The sequence below is a fragment of the Gouania willdenowi genome, chromosome 3 (genome assembly GCF_900634775.1).
Source record: "Gouania willdenowi chromosome 3, fGouWil2.1, whole genome shotgun sequence".
NCBI classification, from domain to species: Eukaryota; Metazoa; Chordata; class Actinopteri; order Blenniiformes; family Gobiesocidae; genus Gouania; species Gouania willdenowi.
This window is the reverse complement of record NC_041046.1, coordinates 11121197-11141228: the sequence shown is the minus strand read 5'-3', so window position 1 is coordinate 11141228 and position 20032 is coordinate 11121197. Positions and strand designations below refer to the sequence as shown.

Below are 20032 nucleotides of genomic sequence, written 5' to 3'. Positions count from 1 at the left end.
GCAACGTTGTGTCAATCATTCTGATCGGTCAAATCACTGCTCAATAAGAGCCCTGCGTAACTCTGCTTGATGTGTTGATTTACATTTTCTGATAATAGTGGCTGGGGCTTAATAAGTTAATGTGCAGCCCTGCATTAATGCCCTGCTGTTGATGTTGAATCTGAGTTGATTTGCAATAAATGTGTTAAGTTGTCAATACGACTAGTGTAACAAATCAATAATCAAAGGTCGAGGATGTCTAGAGTCGTTGGTATCTACATTATTTCTATGATAATGGCAAACTTGGGTTGGGATCACTCGCTCGCTCACTCACTCACTCACTCACTCACTCACTCACTCACTCACTCACTCACTCACTCACTACCCTCTATCTATAGGTTGAAACCAGGCTAAAACAATTACATTTTGCTATTGGCTGAGAATGAGACTGACATTTTTTGGTTTTTCTCGCATCCTGAACAAGCAGCATTGATAGCAGCCCAACTCAAAATTCTGGCAGGAGGGACTTGTGTTTCCTCCAATCCCAGCCCTCAGTGAGCATTGATTGACAGCTCTGTTGCCAACTGCATTCAGCTGCTGTGATGTTTGTGACTTTGTGTTTGTATAAAAAGCAGATTCTGGTCTAATCAGAGAGTTTCTCAAGCTATGTGTGTATGTACAGACAGATCATTCTTGTCGCTGTGTGTCCGTCTCTTTGGTTTGTGTGTGTGTGTGTGTGTGTGTGAGAGTTGGTTTTCTGGGACTCATGGCTGGAGAGCAGGGGCTGTTTGCCCGTGCATCATTTAGTGTTTGTTGTAGGGTTGTGTGTGTGCACTGCGTGTGTGTTGTGAAATACTTTTTGATCAGCATCACTACTTTATAACTTTTTTTTTATCTTTGGTGCAATGTAGATGTTACATCACAGCAGGACAACAGTGTTAGATCAAAAATATTGATTTTGATCTTGGCTTGTAATCATGGGGTAATGGTGGGTTACAAGACCAGACCATTTAAAATGCAGAAGGGCAGAAACAGTTTGTAATAGTATCGACAGTTTGGGCCAATAGAGGATTGATCTATATAACCTCCAATGCCCTGAGATGCTAAACCACAGAGGGTATTGAAAGTTAACTATTGTATTACTGTGAAACAAAAAAACAGTCTCAGGGACAAACTCAAAATGTTGTGGACAGTGTGGGAGTCTGGATGCTAGGATGCTAATCATCACCACATTTTTGGGAACGCCCACCAATTCAGTCAGTGCTTCACAAAAAGATAGAGAGCATATTTAATATGAAGATACCTTTGAATTATAAAGGTGGACTTCTAATCAGGGCACTTCCAACAAGTATCTATTTAACGTTCTGATATCAGCAGGTAAAAACACCATCACCAGACACTGGCTGCATCATGACTCCCCCACTATTGAAGAGTGGTGGGAAAACATAGTTAATGGCATTTATATCATGGGAAAAAATCACATCCTCCCTCCGATTACAAACAGAAAGCTTTACCCAGCCTTTGTTCAAATTGGACGTAAGATATTTTGGATATAAACTGGAAAATGATTTGTTGCTGAATTGTCTCTTAATCTATTTGTATATTAAATGAGTACACGCTCGTCGGTCGTGGTTTTAAATAGTTATTTTTAAATATTAGAAAACAAGGGAAAGTGTGAAGTAAGTCATGTCAGAGGCATCTTATTTTACTGTGGTTCTTTTCTAATGTGTGCAAACATAACTGTTAATGTGTGAAATGCCCTTGAACTTTTCATAAATAAAGAATTTTAAAAAAGCAAATGGGAAAAGCCTACACTGAAGATCCCACCTCATCTTTAGTCATTCTAAACACTGTCAGCTATTTTAAGCTTTTCCTAAATATAACTGCAAACCAACAATGTAATTATGGTTTTGGTACTTCTAAACATAATCTTCTTATTAACATTATTTAATATCCACATGTGTTAAAGACACTTAAAGAAAACAGACACACCTGCAAAAAAAAACATTCACTGTATAATCACAGCACTGTGAAGTACGTAATCACTGTTTCATAAATTACAGATGTCGGCACTGGAAACGGCTGAGATGAAGCCCAGATAGAAAAAAATAACTACAGTCTTAAATGTGGAGGTAAGCTACATCTTTAGCCCTAGTTAAATGCAGTGGTAAGATTTTATTAAAATGGGTAAAACATTTAACAATATTCTTCTTCAAACCCCTACAACACACATTTTGAGAAGCCACAATTTAATTGAAAGTGTGGTTGCCAAATTGTGCCGATAGTCTATCCAAAAAACACAAAATTCATCCATGCAATCCACTGTAAAACACGTCAGTGTTTGGATTGGACTGAATTGGACACATTTATAAACTTTTGGACGACCCACTCTTCTCCACGCGTCACCATAGGCAGCCAAGTATTAAGGATTTCTGCCTCACAGAAAAAAGGCCTCACAGAAAGTTTTGATTCCTGAGGTGGACCTTGGTCTGTAGTCTTTTCTGTAATTACAGTATCTAATTTAAATGGATAGATGTATTATTACAGTCTCTGGGTTGGTCCTGCATCATACCCAGTTTGAGCAGCGATAGGTTCCAGTCCACCCTGTGTACGTTCACATCAGTTTAAAATAATATAATCACTACATGTAGAATAAATGCATGTATAATTAAAAGTCCAATATGATATTGCCATATGTCAGAAACTTTGACTTAAAGCTGCAGTATGTAGAATCATGAGACTTGTATGGAATCAACCACACTCCTCCCTCCACTCCCTGTTTTGAATTCAGTGGTATCTTTGTGAACGTGCACAACTGTGGAGCTTTTAGTGACTGTTTTTGTAATAGAGACTAGTGACAAATATAGGGACTTTATCTTGTGTTATTGGAGAGTTTTCTGATATTTTGGAGACTCTGACATGATTGCATGTATCACTCTGTCATTACTGTGCTCAGTAGCAGCGGCTGGCAGCTGCTACAGTGATACCAGTTGCAGGTCAGAGCAGACCCACACCACTCCACATCCAGTGAGTGTAAATGAATGGTGCATGTTCTCCCCACCTTGGATGTACTTCTCTAAGTTGCGTTCACACCGAACAGAGTTGCTGAAGTCATGTTTGGTGTGAACGCACCTTTAAGTTTACAGACATTACAGATTATTCAGAGAGTGGCTTGGCTTTATTTGCGTCTCGGCGCCGTTTCTGGATTCACCAGAGCTGCGCTCGGACAAGAGTTGCTTTCAGCGCTACTTCCGTCTCTCCCGGGCCTAGTTTGACGACCTGCTGACCTGCATCAACGCTCGCATCTCCTACCTGGACACCAACTACAGGCGCTCTATTCCAGCAGAAGAGAGCCTGTCTATCTGTCTCTGCCTCCGGTTTGTGGTTTTTTCTTCTAATTATTCTGAATACGTCACCTTTGGGAAACGCTACTGATTTGTCGGCGCGCTGCGATATGCCCCAAAAGTTCAACGATTCTAACTCCAGCGTCAGCCGCGTTGGAGGGCGCCGGATGCACGTCAAAAGCGCCCGCCGCAAAAGCTTCAAAACGCACCGCACAGGAGGCGCGAGACGTGCAGCGGGACACTCCCTGGAAGCGCGTCCTCCTTATATTGTGAATGTAAACCTGCCGCTTTTGACTCTTTTGGTGTGAATGCGCCATAAGTCTGCGCGGACCTCCGTAGAGTCCGTTCCGCCGAAATAGGTTTGTTCCTTTAGACTTTGTCTTCTCAACATTGGTCTTCCTTTTCTTGCTTTCTTTGCTGTGTAACCGCTGTATCTAACGCTGCAATGGGGACTTCTCCTGCTGGAATGTCTGCCATTATCCCTTTACTACAGATAGGTAAGTGAATGCGCATCGACTTTCGTCGGGTAGCCAAAAGTAATGCCCCAAAATCGTTCATGGAGCACTTTGTTTGTAAAAAGATCTCTGATTGGCTGTAAAAGAGTGTCATGCTCCTTGATTTTTAAAGCTCTTATACAGGTCCAAGAGAAGGAGCAGAGGTCCATTGTCCTCTCAGAACACTTTGGGTTACAATATGATTAAAGGTCAGGATGGATTTTTGACCAAATGAAGCAAAAAAAAAAAAAAAACGTGCATACTGCAGCTTTAATAGTTAACGGTGTTTGATTAAATTTTAGACTAGTGTTTGAAATGTTTCAAAACATCATTTTCTAAGCTGTAACAAAGACGCAGAGAAATAAATCTGTGTGTGTTGGAATGTGACGGTGTTGACTGAATTTTTGAGACTACGGTTTGACCTTGAAGTTTGGCAGACAGCAAGCAGTGAAGTGCAATGAAACACAATGTTCTGAGGAGGAAAGAGTGTATGATTAAAAAAAAAAGACCATTCCTGCTGAGTGAAGGTCTTGATTTAAGTGTTGTTAAAAAAGAAATGATTCATTAACAGGAAACAAGAAGAAGACACATGAGAGCAGTCACATGACTTTTGTGTTTGATATTTTAATATTCTTGCAGTCTTTTTTGAGGTTAAGTATATTATTAAATATGACTTTTTTTATGTAATAGGTATTTTTAACCAGTTCTGTGTAGAATAATTCGCACATAATAGAACAGAATAGAGGAATAAAATGACAATTGTTGTAAGTGCTTACAAAGCTGTCATTTCATTTGGTCTTGGATGTTGCAGATGTTTGTACTGTAGTTTTCAGGGATTTCATTTGAAAGCTTTGTATTCTGCAAGGCTTTAAAGAGCATACATTAATTTGTGTAATTTTCAGTTTATATTAGAGTATAATATCACAATATGAACATATGTGATGTGACGGACAGAATATTTAATTTTAATTAATAAAAAATAATAATTTATTAATAATAATTTACATTTAATATTAATAATATACTGAACAAAACTATAAACGCGCAAACTGAAACTGCTGTGTTAAATATGTCTATAGTGAAATTAATATTGAAATATGCTGACAACAGTGTTTTATTGTTTTGCTGAAAGAATGATTTGTTTTGTTTGTGATAACTCATGAATTGTGCACAATAAATTGTTGGACATGTTTACGCTGCTTGAATGATAAGGAAGGAATTAAATAATAATTGTGTTGAAATATTTCCCAATTGTTCAGTGTAATTCATTACCAATTAATTACATTTAAAAGCAGATGGCATGAACTTTAGTAGGTGAAATGAATATATACTTTATTTAATCATTCATGTGATTAGGACATCTTGTGCTTGGATGTAATTTAATAAGCTTATTTACACAGACTTTAAGTAGCAGCTGATTAATGATAATATTAATCAGTTGGTCCCATCACGGTTTAGCTTGTAGCCCTTATGTTTGATGTTTTTCTATCTTATTGTTTCAGTATTTTTTTTTTTTTTTTTTTTTTTTTTTTTTTTCACCTTGTCTGCACATGCTGTTGAAGGTTAACACTACAAGAAGTGCAATCTTTTAACAGCAATGCATATTTTATTATTGCAATTAAATAAATGAATTTATTTCATTGCATAATTGTGACCATCACCAGCCCTCCCTAGGGAAGGGTAAATACTTTATTAAAGGGAGGATGTAAAAAAGAGAGGGCAGTGTTACCCCAGGGTGAGGGGGGTGGGGGGGGAGTTAACAGGGAGGAGGGATACAAGATAGGAAAACGAATGGGTGGGGAATAGTCAATAAGTTTCAAGTGATGTGATGTGAAATTGTGGTTGTGTATATTGTGCTTATTGTTGTGTTATCAAGCCAGTCTGGTGACCAGTGTGCGGCTTAGGAATAATGGTGGTGGCTGTGAGCAGAGGAGGAAGTGAGTGGAAGTTACATAAAACAGGTATTTGGGAACAACGTGTCTAAGGTTGAGCCCAGTATGAGTGTTATCCCACAGCCCGAGGCCAGTGCGTCCATGACAAATGTGATTCCAAGAGCCGCTACTGCAAAACCCATGAGCCGCCCCCGGGCCCGAAGAAGCAGTCGGGCCAGCAGAAAGAGCGAGAGATCTAGGGGCCCCCGGCGACCACCCCACGGCCAAGCAGCCCCCCGAACGCCCCCAAGGTCCCAAGCCGAGAGGCTGCCATTGCCCCCCCATACACACCCGAAAAGCCCCCAAGGAGCCAAGGACCCAGCGCACCACGCCACCGACTCCAACCCCCAACCCCCCGCTGGGGGTCCCCCCGCCGGTCCCCAGGCACCCCAACCTAGCCCCCCCGGGCGCCCCAGATGCTGATGCCGCCCGCGCCACGAGCTTCAGTTCTTTAAAGCCAGGGCCCCCTCCAGAGGCCAAGCCAGACCGCCCCGCCGGGATGTGGCCCCCTAATCTGGCCCCGACACCCTGCCTCACGGGGGATTGCCCAAGCAGGGGCCGCACCAGAAGGTATGCAAGGGCGCGGCACACGCCACCAGCCCCAGAAGTCCCCCGCCAGGACCGGCCCGGCCAGCCGGTCAAGCACCCCGGGCCCCAGGAGTAACCCCAGGGACCAGGACCCCCCAAGGGCAAGCCCCCGGGCCAAGCCCCCCGGGACGCGCCCCCCACCCCAGCCCAGGTCCCGGCCACAGCCCAGCAGGACCGCACAGCCCCAGACGGCACAAGGCCAGCAGCCCAGGGCCCGCCGCCCCCCGGAGAGCGCAAGCCACGGGGCAGCGCCCCCCGCCGGCCCGCGAGCAACCGGCGACCCCCACCGCGGGGACGGAGGCACCCCAACGGAACACATCCAGCGCGGGACAGCAGCCCCCAGCCAAAGATGCCCCGGACCCACCCACCAGTCCGCAGATGGCAGGACATACCCACCAGGCGGCCGAAAGCAACCTCAACCACCGGAACAGCTAACGCCGCCCCCCCAGTAAACAGCATCATCCCGAGGCGCCAAACAACCCTGCCCCAACCCCGGTGAGGACACCAGCACCCCCCCAGCACACCCACCCCCCAAACCGGCGAGGCAGGCCGCCCCGGGCCCGCACACCACGGGGCCCGCCCCCAAGGCCACCAGGAGACAAAGCAAGCACCAAGCCACACCCAAGGGGGAGAGGCACCCCCGCGCCCCACCCGGCCGACACAGCCCGGAAAGACCCCGCAAGGAGAGACCCCGGCAAAGCCCCCCCGAGACCCACCGCCACGCCCGACCGCACCATCTTGATGTACTTTTACTCTATGCAGTGGCCCAGCCACCAACAGAGGGGCCAGGCCCCCACCGGAGAGGCCCAAATATGTGTACCAACCCACCACCCTGTTATGGTGCCTCTCCATTCCCCAATGGAGAGGCACTTCCCGATCCCCTGTGTGAATGTGTGTGTTTGGTGAATGTATGGGGTGTAATTAAAAGAAGGGGGATGGAGGGGAGCGGTGCTCCCCCTCCAGCCTCTGTGGATTTATGTGTATGTGGTGTAATAGGCCGGAGGGTGTAAATGATGATACACCCTCCGGGGGGTGGCATGTTGAGATGCGATTAAAATTGGAGGGATTAGTAGGGCAACTAGAGGTGGGAGGGCCGCCCCCACGCCACTACATAGTAACACAGGTGGCGGCCCCCTCCACCCCCAGCCCCACCATCCAGCTCCCCAAGGGTTGGGTATCGGTGTGTGGTGCATTTTGTGAGTGAGCCAGACCAGCTGGGAGTGGGGTGAAGTGAACATGTAGGAGGCCTGTCCAGTGTGAGCCGGGCCCGTCCGCGTGGCGGGCGCAGACGGGCAAGTGGCACTGCGGGCCCCGGAACAGCACAGTCGGAGACCCCCCCCCACGGCACCCCCCAGACCGCGCCGGCCCCGCGGAGCACGGCGACACCCCCCACCCCCGGGCACAGCCAGGCACCAACCCCATCCCCCGGCGCCCCAGGGGGCGACCCCCGCCGCCCGCCGGCCCGGAGCAACGCCACCCCGCCACCAAGGGGAGCGGCCGAGCAGGGGGGAGGCCCATGCCCGCACCAGGGCCAGCACAGGCCCACCCGGCGCCACGATACAACACTCTCCACCGGGAGGCGGCCCCGGCCCCCCCGACGAGAGAGGACGCCATCCACCGCCAAGCAGGGCCATCCCGCCAGCCACGGACCGGCAAGCCAGAGTACCGAAGCACCCCCAGCCCGGAACCGCCCCCCCACACCAACGGCGCCAATAGAGCCCCCCCCCCCACGGAGGCAATCCCCGACGACCCACGCACCGGCACGAGACACCCCCCCGACGCCAGCACACCCCGAACAACAGCGGGCCCGAGGCCACCAGCCCCGCCCCGCCCAAGGCTGCGCAGCGCCGCCACAAGCCGCGGCCGGTCCCCGGGCAGATGGCTGGAGAGCACCTCCCCGGACACGTAGCCCAAGGATCCGCCCCCGGGGCACCCCCGCCCCGGAATCGCACCCACGGCGCCCGGTGCACCCAGCCAGCAGACCAGCCAATCCCAACGCGGATCCACCGGGCCAGGAACCACGCGCCGCGCCCCCGCACACCCGCCCAATACGACCCCCGGGGAGGCCCCATAGCACCCCCCACCCCACCCCTCTAGCCATAACGTCCACACCCCGGTCATTGCGGCCGTACAAAAAGCCCCCGAGGGGGCCCCGCCTGGCTCGTCGCGCAAGCGACATCCCTGGCAAAGGTGCGCCCCAGGGAGCCAAGCCAAGGACCCGCAAGGGCCGACGGAGCAACCCACAGCCACACCCCGCCACCCAGCAACCCAGGAGGCAATCGCCGACCCCGGGCAGCAGCCACCCCCAAAGCTACCCCCACCCCGGATCCCCCCGGACCGGAGCCAAGGACCCCACCACCCCAGGCCCCCCAACGAGACCACCCCCCAGCCAACCCACCCGGCACGGCACCGCCCGTCCCCCAGGCGGGAGCCACAGCCCCCCCACCAGTGCCCCAGGCCAACGGGAGCCCCCCAAACCCAACCCCACAGGATGGCGGGCGCAAGAGCAAAGGAGGAGGAGGGGGGGAGGACGAGACAGGGGGACAGGGAGCAAGGGGAAGGAGCGGCAGGGGAGCACGCAGGGCCCCAGCCCCAGAGACCAACCAGATGCGCATGCAAGGGGCAACGGCGCCAAATCAAACAGCCCCGGGACCCCGTGAACACCCAGTATTTAACAGACTAAGAATCCTGCTTGAGTTGCAGCTCATACTACTAACATGCAGCGTTTACTCGTCTGTTTACTCCATGCTTTGTGCGCTTTATCATTTACATAACAATGGAATGGTTTACAATTATTTAGAAGGAGAACATTTACAACGGCAAAAGCATTGGTCTAACTGTGTACGTCAAAGTGTGTATTGTTGGAAAATGATATAAAGAAAACACAAGCTACTGATAATCAGATAAACTTTGTGACAGCGACACTCTATTAAAAGCTTTGTCATTTCTATAAACTGGAAATATTGATAGACTCGTGATGTTTTGAATAATATGAACCTGTATTGAATGCATGGTTTCCAGGAAAAATAATAATAAATAATAAAATGCACCTCATAACGTTCCACTCGTACTAAGTCTGACGTCAAAGTGAGTATGTAGTGCGTTCACATTAGATAGTGTGAAAAAATTGAGTATGCGAGAAATAACCAGATGATGACATTTTTTAAGTATGCGCGGTGGGCACACTAGTCATACTAAACTGTCCCATGATGCATTGTGAGTGGGATGTAAAATCGTCCTGGGACCGGTGTCACAGTCTGAGTTTACCTTCGTGCTGAGATTATAATCCTAACCGTGACCTAACCCTAACATAATCCAATAAACAAATAAAACACTTGTTTGTTCACTTTGAAAACAAAAATAAACAAAAATAAATTATTTATTTATTTTAGCAAAAATACATTTTTCTGTAGTGCACATGTGCACGCATGCGCATACATGCGTATATACAATCTCAGTACGATGTGAACTCAGTACATGACACTGGCTTCAAGATAAAAATCAAACATTCCCACAGGACACAGAAATGCAATATTAGTTACCTCCTTTAAAGGTAGGGTAGGCGATTTTCAAAAGCTAGCATGATTTTGGATGTAGCCTCCCTGATGGCTCCGCACAGGGAGACGTGATTGGTTAAAAGAAATGGTTTGTTTTTTTCCATTGGTTGAAGTTATTACAGATTTACAGCTGCTACAGATGATGGATTTTCTTCATTCCTTTTTCAGAACACGTAAAATCTTAATTTCTGTCAGGACATAAAGACAATTTCAACCAAGAACTTAAAAAGTGTATCTGGAGTAAATTACCTACCCTAGCTTTAACATTGTGAGGTAAACATGAAAACCCAAGTCAATTAAATACATTTTCTGTCTTTCTGTTACAGAAATTCAAACATCACCTCCTGGTCTGTGAGTCACTCTGTGTTCCCTTTGCTGTTCTGTCATAGTGGAGGTAAGAAGCATTCTTTTTTTATCTATCTATTCGTTTTCCAACCCGCCTGCTGCTTTTCAGTGTCACAGGGGCATTTATTCATTTTTTTTCCTTCAAGATTAAATTGCAGCTTTTTGTTGACTAACAAACAAACAGACATTTACAGTGTTATAGCATGTCATAAAATACAAGTTCTTCAACCGAGCTTTGCCCGAATGTGCAAGTAGACAACTCAACCCACACGCACACACACACGCACACACACACACACGCACAGACACACACACACACACGCACACGCACACACACACACGGCCTCTAACAGAACAACAGCAGACGTTGCTCTGAGGGACATCTGAGCACTCACAGTACACCTATTTTTTTAATGTTACATTTTTGTAAATACATCACTGATGCCACATAGGGCTGGATTTGTAAAAAAAAGTAACATATTATTTAAGTATTTTAATGTAAATGAGTGGTGAAGTGTTTATAAGACTAGAACAGGTGTGCAGCAATTTACAATAACCAAGAACATTTGTGCTTTTGCACAAGTACTTCAGGACCTTACAAAAAATAAAGATGACTCTGAACACATTATGCAGAATCTCAGAAATCAGAATGTGGTCTCCGTCTCCCTCCTCTTCCTCTCCTCGTCGCTCCTCTCTCTCTACCAACCTCACCCGCTGTTCTTTGATCCACACTTGCAGAGGAAAAAGAATCAGAAGCCACTCCTTTGTTTCTCAGACCAAACACAGATCACAGTTTTATTTATTTTTATGATCAATATTTTTGATATGATATTCAGTTGATTTCAATGTGGCAGCAGCAGATATTTCCAATGTTTTTTCCCCCATCATTCATTTTTGATTGTTTTTTTAACAGTTTTAAACAAAGTTAATTTGAAAAATATGCTGTAAAAGTGATTTTTTTAGCAGGTGTTGAACTCGTGACTGAGACAAGAGTTCATAAATTTTGGTGACTGTGTGAAAGCAATGAAAAGTGATTCATGGTTTAGTCCACATGGACTTCTGTTTTGCAGACTGTGTGAAGAGTTTTGAACACCAATGCTTGTTAACAATCAAAAAGAATGAGCCCACACACTCATCTCCCTATTACGCTGAACAGACTGTGTGTTTGGCTGCTACGGGGCCAAATTTTCCAAGTGGTTCTGCAGACGTGACGTCAAATGACACTGATGCTCAATCTTAATGGCTTGGAGACTAAAAGAAGACAAGCACAGTGGAACCAAACTACTGTTTATGCTTGTCTAGGTGCTAGTTTGGTTCCACATATAGGCATATGTGGAGGTCTTGCAGTAAACAGTCACATGAACGGTGAGTATATAAATAATGTGTCCCCGGTGAAGTGCAGATCAGGCCGCATTTTCTTGTTTGACCTGAACCCGACATTTAAAACCTCATTTTTTCCTCATAAAAATTACATTTTTTTTTTTTTTTTGTGCTAAGCCTGCTTTTCTTAACAAACAACTGTTTATGTCAATATTCAATCAGCACACAGACAACATCAGAGAACATCAAATACAAACAGGGGCGCAGTGCGGATAAGGATAATCCATCCATGCTCCTTTAACTACCAGGAATTAGATTTTAAAATGTTACCACACAAGGAATGGTTTTTCCTGTGTCAACACACCAAACATGTTTTCATTACGGTAAATTAACTTTATTAAAGGTTTTAGCATTTATTGCGATAAAGAAGCTAAAACTCAGTAAAAACAATAATGTCTGTTTTGTTTGTGGTGAATGTGTTGCTGTCAGATGGAAGCAAAGGTTAACTGTGATGTGTGCAGCTCTCTTATTCTTATTGATGTTTTTGATGTGGAGCTGTCAGACAGCCCATCAAACACAGTCCTGCCTCTGATTGGTTCTTTTTGCTCGGTCGCGGTGTATTCTGGCAATCTGTCAAAGGGAGGACTCAATGAGAATGTTTTTTTCACACAAACTACTAGTTTGATGTAAAACTGTCCTTACATAGTGACAGCTTTAGCAAATATGACAAAAAAGTGACTTTTATAAGAGTTGCAGACTGTACCTTTAATCAACAGTTTAATAACATGTTAATAATTATTATAATATATTACCTAACATTAATTAACATATCAGTAAATGCATAAATAGGCAGTTAAATAATGTCTATGTTAATTAAAACATTATGACGCATTAAGTTACATAATGTCGCTAGTTATCCTTTTGTATACATTACTTATTATTAATTAATCTCTAGCAATAAATTACTTATGGTGTTTATAAAGAAAGGTGTTGTGTAACATTAGCAAGTTTGACAAAAAAACCTAATAAATGTATAGGAGTGCCTCATAATGCTTATTAATTATTAACTAATTTTAATTAAGGGACCCTTATTATTTGATTCCCAGCTGAACTATAAGAACTGATGGATGTGTGTATTTTCTCTTTTTCTGGGTGTCAAACTTGTTTTAGTTCAAGGGCCACATACGACCTAGTTTGACCTCAAGTGGGCCGGAAGAAAAATCCATCGAACAAAATCCTGAATGTTAAGCAATTGTCGAAAATTCCTTGACTTTTGCATCAAATTTTCAGAAATTTGCAATGTAATTGGCCAGAATTCTGTGGGACAATTTGCAAGCATTTTTCAGGTTTTTAAAAATGTATTATCAATGTAAATAGTGGGTAACATTTTACTCAAAGTTTTATACATAAGGCTGACATTACGCTGTCATTATCTGCAACTCCCATTGTAATTTATTTACAATTATATGGTAATTTACAAAAAGTAAATTTAAATTTTGTACAAAATGTTCCTGCGGGCCGCACTAGATGCTCTGGCGAGCCAAAATTTGCCCCCGGGCCTTGTGTTTGACGTGTGTGTAATATCAGGAAACAAAAGAAAGCCTATAATGATGAGTTTCTAATGAGATAGAACTACCGTCACTGGTTTGAATCAACCTTCTCCTTCCTTCCATGCAGCTACATTAGATGTAGCATCAATTACATTTTTATTTCCCTTTTCATGCAGGATGAGATTCACTACAGCTCAGGCTGTTTACATTCTGTGCAGCTGGAATTACATTTGAACAAGTCACAGTCGAAACAAAAACACAGTGTACGGAAAGGTTTGGGTTAAAGAGGAAATATCTGTCAGATCTACTGTGAAGAATGTACTGAAATACATCCTCAATTAGTCTATCTATGATTGATCACACTGTTTCATTTCATAATTACATATATATACAGTATATACACATATTGAAAAAAGTTGGGATTCTTCTCTTCTAATTCTGTAGTTCACTACGTGGTGATTCAATGTATTTATTTTTGTATACATGCAAAATATTTGAGGCAAGTATAATTTGCACTTTGAATTGAGTAGAAAATAATCTGCAAAGAGTATAACTTTAAAGATAGGCGATTTTCTCCAGATACACTTTTAAGTTTTTGGTTGAAATTGTCTTTATGTCCTGACAGAAATTAAGAACGTATGTGTTCTGAAAAAGGAATGAAGGTAATTCATCATCTGTAGCAGCTGTAATTCTGTAATAACTTTGACCAATGGAAAAAACCGAAACGTTTTTTTTTAACCAATCACGTCTCCCTGTCTTGGTCACGTTTTTTAACATATATAATGATAAAGTTTATTGTTTATTTACTGCTGAACGAGAAATGACACGACAACGTTTCTGCACAATACAAGCGATGAGCTGAGCTCCTCTTCTGCAGCAGCTGCATGTCAGTGAGACGGAGCACAGAGGGGAGGGGGGACGGGGGGGGAGGCGGAGCCGTCGGGGAAGCTACATTCAAAATCATGGTAGCTTTTGAAAATTACCTACCTTACCTTTAAATACTATACTTGACCCGGTCACGAAGATAACATTAAAAATTTATTTTTACTCGTCACTTAATGTTTCTTAAAAATAATAATAATTACTAGTGAATAGAAATAATAGAGAATAGTGACAAATGTAAGGACTTTATCTTGTGTTATTGGAGAGTTTTCTGGTGTTTTAGAGACTCTGACATGAATGCATGTCACTCTGTAGCAGCTGCTGATAAGAACTCCTCCCTCACAACAAAGCTGGCTGATCCCAGCTGCAGGCCAGAGCAGACCTATACCACTCCATGTCCAGACAGAAAAAATATTTGTCTGTTCTCTGCACCTTGGATATGCTTCTCTTAGGTTTACATGTGCTTTATCCCATCTGTTCTCACTCTCCCTCTGAAACCAGTGGCAGACAGGGGCAGACCCTGCGCAGTAATAGAGGTCCACGAGGACGCAAAATGGACCTCCGTGGGTCCGTTCCACCCGAGTATGATTTTACTGTTTGACTGTTGCTTCTCCATGTCGGTCTTCTTTTTCCGTTTGCCTTGCCCTGTAACCCGGGGTTTCCACTGGATACATCTCCGCTGCGCCACGGCACCGATCCGGTATTTCAGCGCTGTCCACCGTCCGGTAATTCACACCGGTTGCATTTTGAGTGCGCCGCTGTGCGCTCTGGTTGAACGACTGTGAGTTGTCACGATATTTATATAATAGCGCAAGAACGTAGTTAAATGTATGTTTTCTAAACTAAATAGAAGCCCTGCATATATCTGGCGGAGGGCACCGGACTACCGCATCTGGGAAGGAGCAGACGCGCACCGCAGCGGACCCGGTGGCAATTAACACATAGACTAAAGTGGAAACCTATCAGCTCCGGTGACGCATCGGTGACGTAACGCAGCGGAGCAGCATCCAGTGGAAACTGGGGGTATCTCTTGTGTCTAACGCCGTGTGGGGGACTTTTCCTGCTAGAACATCCACCATTGCACTTTTACTATCGATGGGAAATGAATGTGCATCGACTTTATTGGGGCAGCTAATGGTTACACCCCAAAACAGATGAATGGCATGAGCCCCAAATGTTAAACTTTTCATTAAACCTTTCTATTGGAGTTGTATCTGGTGTGTGGACTCACTTATGCTACTTTTCTCATCATTTTTGGGTGCTGGACACACTTTTCAACACCCTAAAACAGCTTTGTTTGTAGAAAGATCTCTGATTGGCTGAAAGGTTGCATCATGGTCCTGTGAATTACAATATGCTGAAAGGTTGAAGCGCCCAAGTCCTTTAACTAGGTTCACTTCTGGAGGTGCAGGGATAGTTGTTCTGACGGGTACTTCTTGGTAAAGAATATGAAAAATAGCCCGTTGGTGTTTTGACTCTTCAATCTTGCAAATAAAACAGGGATCGTGAATACAAAAAATGTGCCTCTTAAATGTCCAGTAAAACAAAGAAAAACCATTCACAAGAGCCCGGGAATACCTCGATTACCCTTGAGTACCGTCCAAAAACTGTTTGCTTCCCCTGATTGATCACACGTGTGCGATCACTATGGCAACCTAAATAACTGCATGCCCCGCCCATCTACAGGTCAGGTAAATGCTACACATATTAAACAGAGGTATTTTAACAAAGAAATTATGGCTCCTACAAAGGTGATTATGGATTTTTCACCAAATTAAATAATTAAAAAAACTTACATACTGCAGCTGTCATGCAAATTATTTTGGAAAGTAAAGGTTCTCCTTGATCAAGCAGTGTAATGAAGGCGCTTTACGTTTCTCCACATGGACTTTGAGTCTAAACGTGAGCAAGTTTGATTAAACATCCCCCACAAAGGATTATTTGAGTTAATCATATGATGACAAAAAATTAAGACCACCTGGGATTTGGCTTCCCTTAATGCGTGAACATAACTCCTAAATCAGTAGTAGTTGAAGGAGTCTGCACTTAATTTGAGTTTGTTTCTCTCCCTCTCTGATCTTCTGTCAGTTTGCTCCACTGACATCAGCTCTGTTGTATCTGTCTGCCAACTTCACAGCAAATTCCCTCAGGTGTCATTTAGACTTTTTGTACCTCTTGACTTTTTCATGTATTTTTTTTTCTTCTTTCAATACTGTCTCAGTTTCTCTGCTGATGGTTGTGACATTTTAAGTCTGCTTCAATGCCATCTGTATTCCACATGATGGATACCTTTTTCTCTTTCCAAATCCAGGATTGTTTTGGAACAGAGAATTCACATTTCTTTTCCTCTATCCGAGCTGATGGATTTGTGTTTGATGCCCGGCCTTCCTGTGGATGTGTTTGGCTCACAGCATGTGTGGATGAGATTGTGATTGAAAGTGGATAATTTCAATGGTGACACTCCATGTCTGTGATGGATAAGATGACTTGCTGATCTGTCGTTTTGTGTCTGTGCTCTCCTTCTTCTGCTCCATGTTTCAAAATCTGTCAACTGTCTCTCACCTCACTGGCTCTCATTTATATTCATTTCACCTGAACGGCTCCGTTATTACCCTGACATCTGATTTTATAAATTTGAAGCTGAAGGAGAAACTCAAAATGCATGAAGCACAAGCTTTCAAGAAGCCTGAGCTGAAAACATAAACGCTCTCTTTTCTTTTTTTCACGTCTGTAGAATAGGCTTAAATGCTGATAAAGAACTGTTTGTCCTTTGATTGAAAATGTTCTTTAGATAAGTTCAGTACTTTTTCTGATGGATTTTTACTGTCCATCCATCCATCCATCCATCCATCCATCCTGTTTATTGTTGATCCATGTTATTCTTGGAACCAGAATCAAATGTGTAAAACTTATTTGTGAACTTGTATCTGAGGCCACATGTTTTTCACGGTGTGACCGATTAGTACAGCCACAAACACGGCAGTAGTTCACCTTTTCCTCTCAAAATTCGGGATTTGCTCGTTTGTGTGCTGTTTGTAAACCTGCTGCTTACCGCCAAAATGGCGACTTCCGGGTTGATGACGCGCCATGAAAACCCTCTATAAACAATTTTAGATTTATTTAAACTTTAAATAAATTTACAATATAAATTTTAAAGCACAGATTACAACAATAAAGCTCTTACCTCTTCAACATATCTAACTAACTTCACGTTTCATGAAACATGATAACATGTGGACTGCACTTCTTAAACACTCATGAACTTAACAGGACAGTACAAGACAGGACAAGAAAAAATAAAACAAAAATTGCAGCCTTTGCGATTAGGAAATTGCGTTTTATGATATTGCGATAATATTGCAAATGCAATTAATCGTTCATCCCTAGTATTGATTGTAGTAGTTGTAAACTGTCACTGCAGCACTGTGCGCTGTCTGAGTAGGCGTGTCCTACTGCTTTAGGAGTAACACCCATAATCAAGGAATATTTTGAATTCCCCATAATGGCAGGTCAGCAGAAAGCAGGGGTTTAGTTTCCCTTTAAGCAGAGCTTGTCAAAGGCTGGTTAACTTTGGTTGTTACCTCTAAATAAAATTATTATAATAGAAGACTCTGGATGGAAAAACAAAAGCCCAGTTGTGTGCAAATTGTGCAAGAAAGAGTTTGCCGATCACCGGAGCTCTTTTAGGTGCCGCTACCACCTCAATGCTAAACATGTAGCAGCTAGCACGGACAGCTAGCACATACAGAGCTATCTGCTACATGCTCCAAGAAGGCTGTGTCTCCAATCCACACAAAATGACAAGGTTCCATCCGACCCTCACTCGTGAACAAGACCCCGAGATACTTGAACTCCTCCACTTGGGGCAAGGACTCTCCACCGACCCAGAGAGGGGAAGCCACCTTTTTCCGGTGGAGAACCATGGCCTCAGATTTGGAGGTGCTGATCCTCATCCCAGCCGCTTTCACACTCGGCTCTTCACACTCGGCTGCAAACCGCCGAAGTGCACGCTGAAGGTCCTGATTTGAGGAAGCCAACAGAACAACATCATGAAATGTTGAGGTTCCCAAATCAAACCCCCTCCGGTCCCTGAGTGCACCTAGAAATTCTGTCCATAAAAGTAATGAACAGAATCGGTGACAAAGGGCAGCCCTGGCGGAGACCAACATGCACTGGGAACAGGTCTGACTTACTGCCGGCAATGCGAACCAGGCTCCTGCTGCGGTCATACAGGGAACGGACAGCCCTTAGCAAAGAGCCCCGGACCCCATACTCCCGGAGCACCCCCCACAGGGCACCACAAGGGACACGGTCGAACACCTTCTCCAGATCCACAAAGCACATGTGGACTGGTTGGGCGAACTCCCACGAACCCTCGAGCACCTGATGAAGGGTATAGAGCTGGTCCAGTGTGCCACGACCGTGACGAAAACTGCATTGTTCCTCCTGAATCCGAGGTTCGACTATCGGCCGGATCCTCCTCTCCAGCACCCTGGAGCCATGGAGGCGGACCGTTAGTCTCCTCCATGGCTTTTCCGAACTCCTCCCAGACCCGAGTTTTTGCCTCTGGAACCGCGCAGGCTGCAGCATGCTTGGCCTGCCGGTACCTCTCGGCTGCCTCCGGAGTCCTACCAGCCAAAAAGGCCAGGTAGGTCTCCTTCTTCAGCTTGACTGCATCCCTTACTTCCGAAAGCCACCACCGGGTTTGGGGATTGCCGCCGCGACAGGCACCAGAGACTTTACGGCCACAGCTGCGAACGGCCGCATCGAAGATGGAGGAGGAGAACATGGTCCACTCGGACTCCATGTCTCCCACCTCCCTCGGGATCTGGGAGAAGCTCATCTGGAAGTGGGAGTTGAAGACCCCACTGACAGAGGGATCCACCAGACGTTCCCAACAGACCCTCACCACACGTTTGGGCCTGCCAGGTCTGACCGGCTTCCTCCCCTGCCAGCGGATCCAGCTCACCACCAGGTGGTGATCGGTTGACAGCTCAGCCCCTCTCTTCACCCGAGTGTCCGAGACTACAAAGTCGATCATCGACCTCCGGCCTAGAGTGTCCTGGTGCCACGTGCACTTATGGACACCCTTGTGCTCGAACATAGTGTTCGTTATAGACAAACTGTAACTGGCACAGAAGTCCAATAACAAAACACCACTCGGGTTCAGATTGGGGAGGCCGTTCTTCCCAATCACCCCTGTCCAGGTCTCACTGTCGCGGCCCACGTGGGCGTTGAAGTCCCCCAGTAGAACAATGGAGTCGTTTAGTACCCTTCCCAGGGACTCCAAGAATGCCGGGTACTCTGCGCCGATGTTGGGCCTGTAGGCCGAGACAACGGTGAGAGACCTGTCCCCAACCCAAAGGCGTAGGGACGCGACCCACTCGTTCACTGGGTTAAACTCCAACACGTGGCGGCTGAGCTGGGGGGCAATAAGCAAGCCCACCCCAGCCCGCCGCCTCTCCCCGCGTGCAACGCCAGAGAAGTAGAGCGTCCAGCCTCTCTCCAGGAGTTGGGATCCAGAGCCCAAGCTTTGCGCGGAGGTGAGCCCGACTGTATCTAGCCGGTACCTCTCAACCTCCCGCAAAAGCTAAGGCTCCAACCTCCCCAGTGAGGTGACGTTCCATGTCCCAACAGCCAGAAGCTGTGGACGCGGACCGGGCCGCCGAGGCACCCCCCTTGACCGCCACCCAGTCCTCTCTGCACCCGACCCCTACGGATCCCTCTGCGGGTGGTGGGTCCACAGGAGGGCGGGCCCACGTCGTCCTTTCGGGCTAGGCCCGGCCGGGCCCCGTGGGCAAAGGCCCGACCACCAGGCGCTCGCATTTGAGCCCCAGCCCCAGGCCTGGCTCCAGGGTGGGGCCCCGGCGAGTCACGGTCCTTGTTTTTATAGTGTCCTTAGAGGGTCTTCTGAACTGCGCTTAGTCTGACCCATCACCAAGGACCTGTTTGACATGGGAGACCCTACCAGGGGCATAATGCCCCAGACAACATAGCTCCTTGGATCATTCGGGCACTCAAACAACCCCACCACGTTAAGGT

The 20032-nt window shown here is 45.8% G+C and overlaps 1 protein-coding gene across 1 annotated transcript in view; it reads left to right on the top strand.

Moving 5' to 3' along the window:
• Window positions 1–20032, top strand: part of cemip (cell migration inducing hyaluronidase 1) — a 159744-nt gene that overhangs the window by 31954 nt on the left and 107758 nt on the right. Inside the window, exon 2 of the mRNA XM_028473612.1 lies at window positions 10220–10287. The gene's annotated coding sequence lies outside the window, so the exon portion shown is untranslated. The remainder of the gene's footprint in view (window positions 1–10219; window positions 10288–20032) is intronic.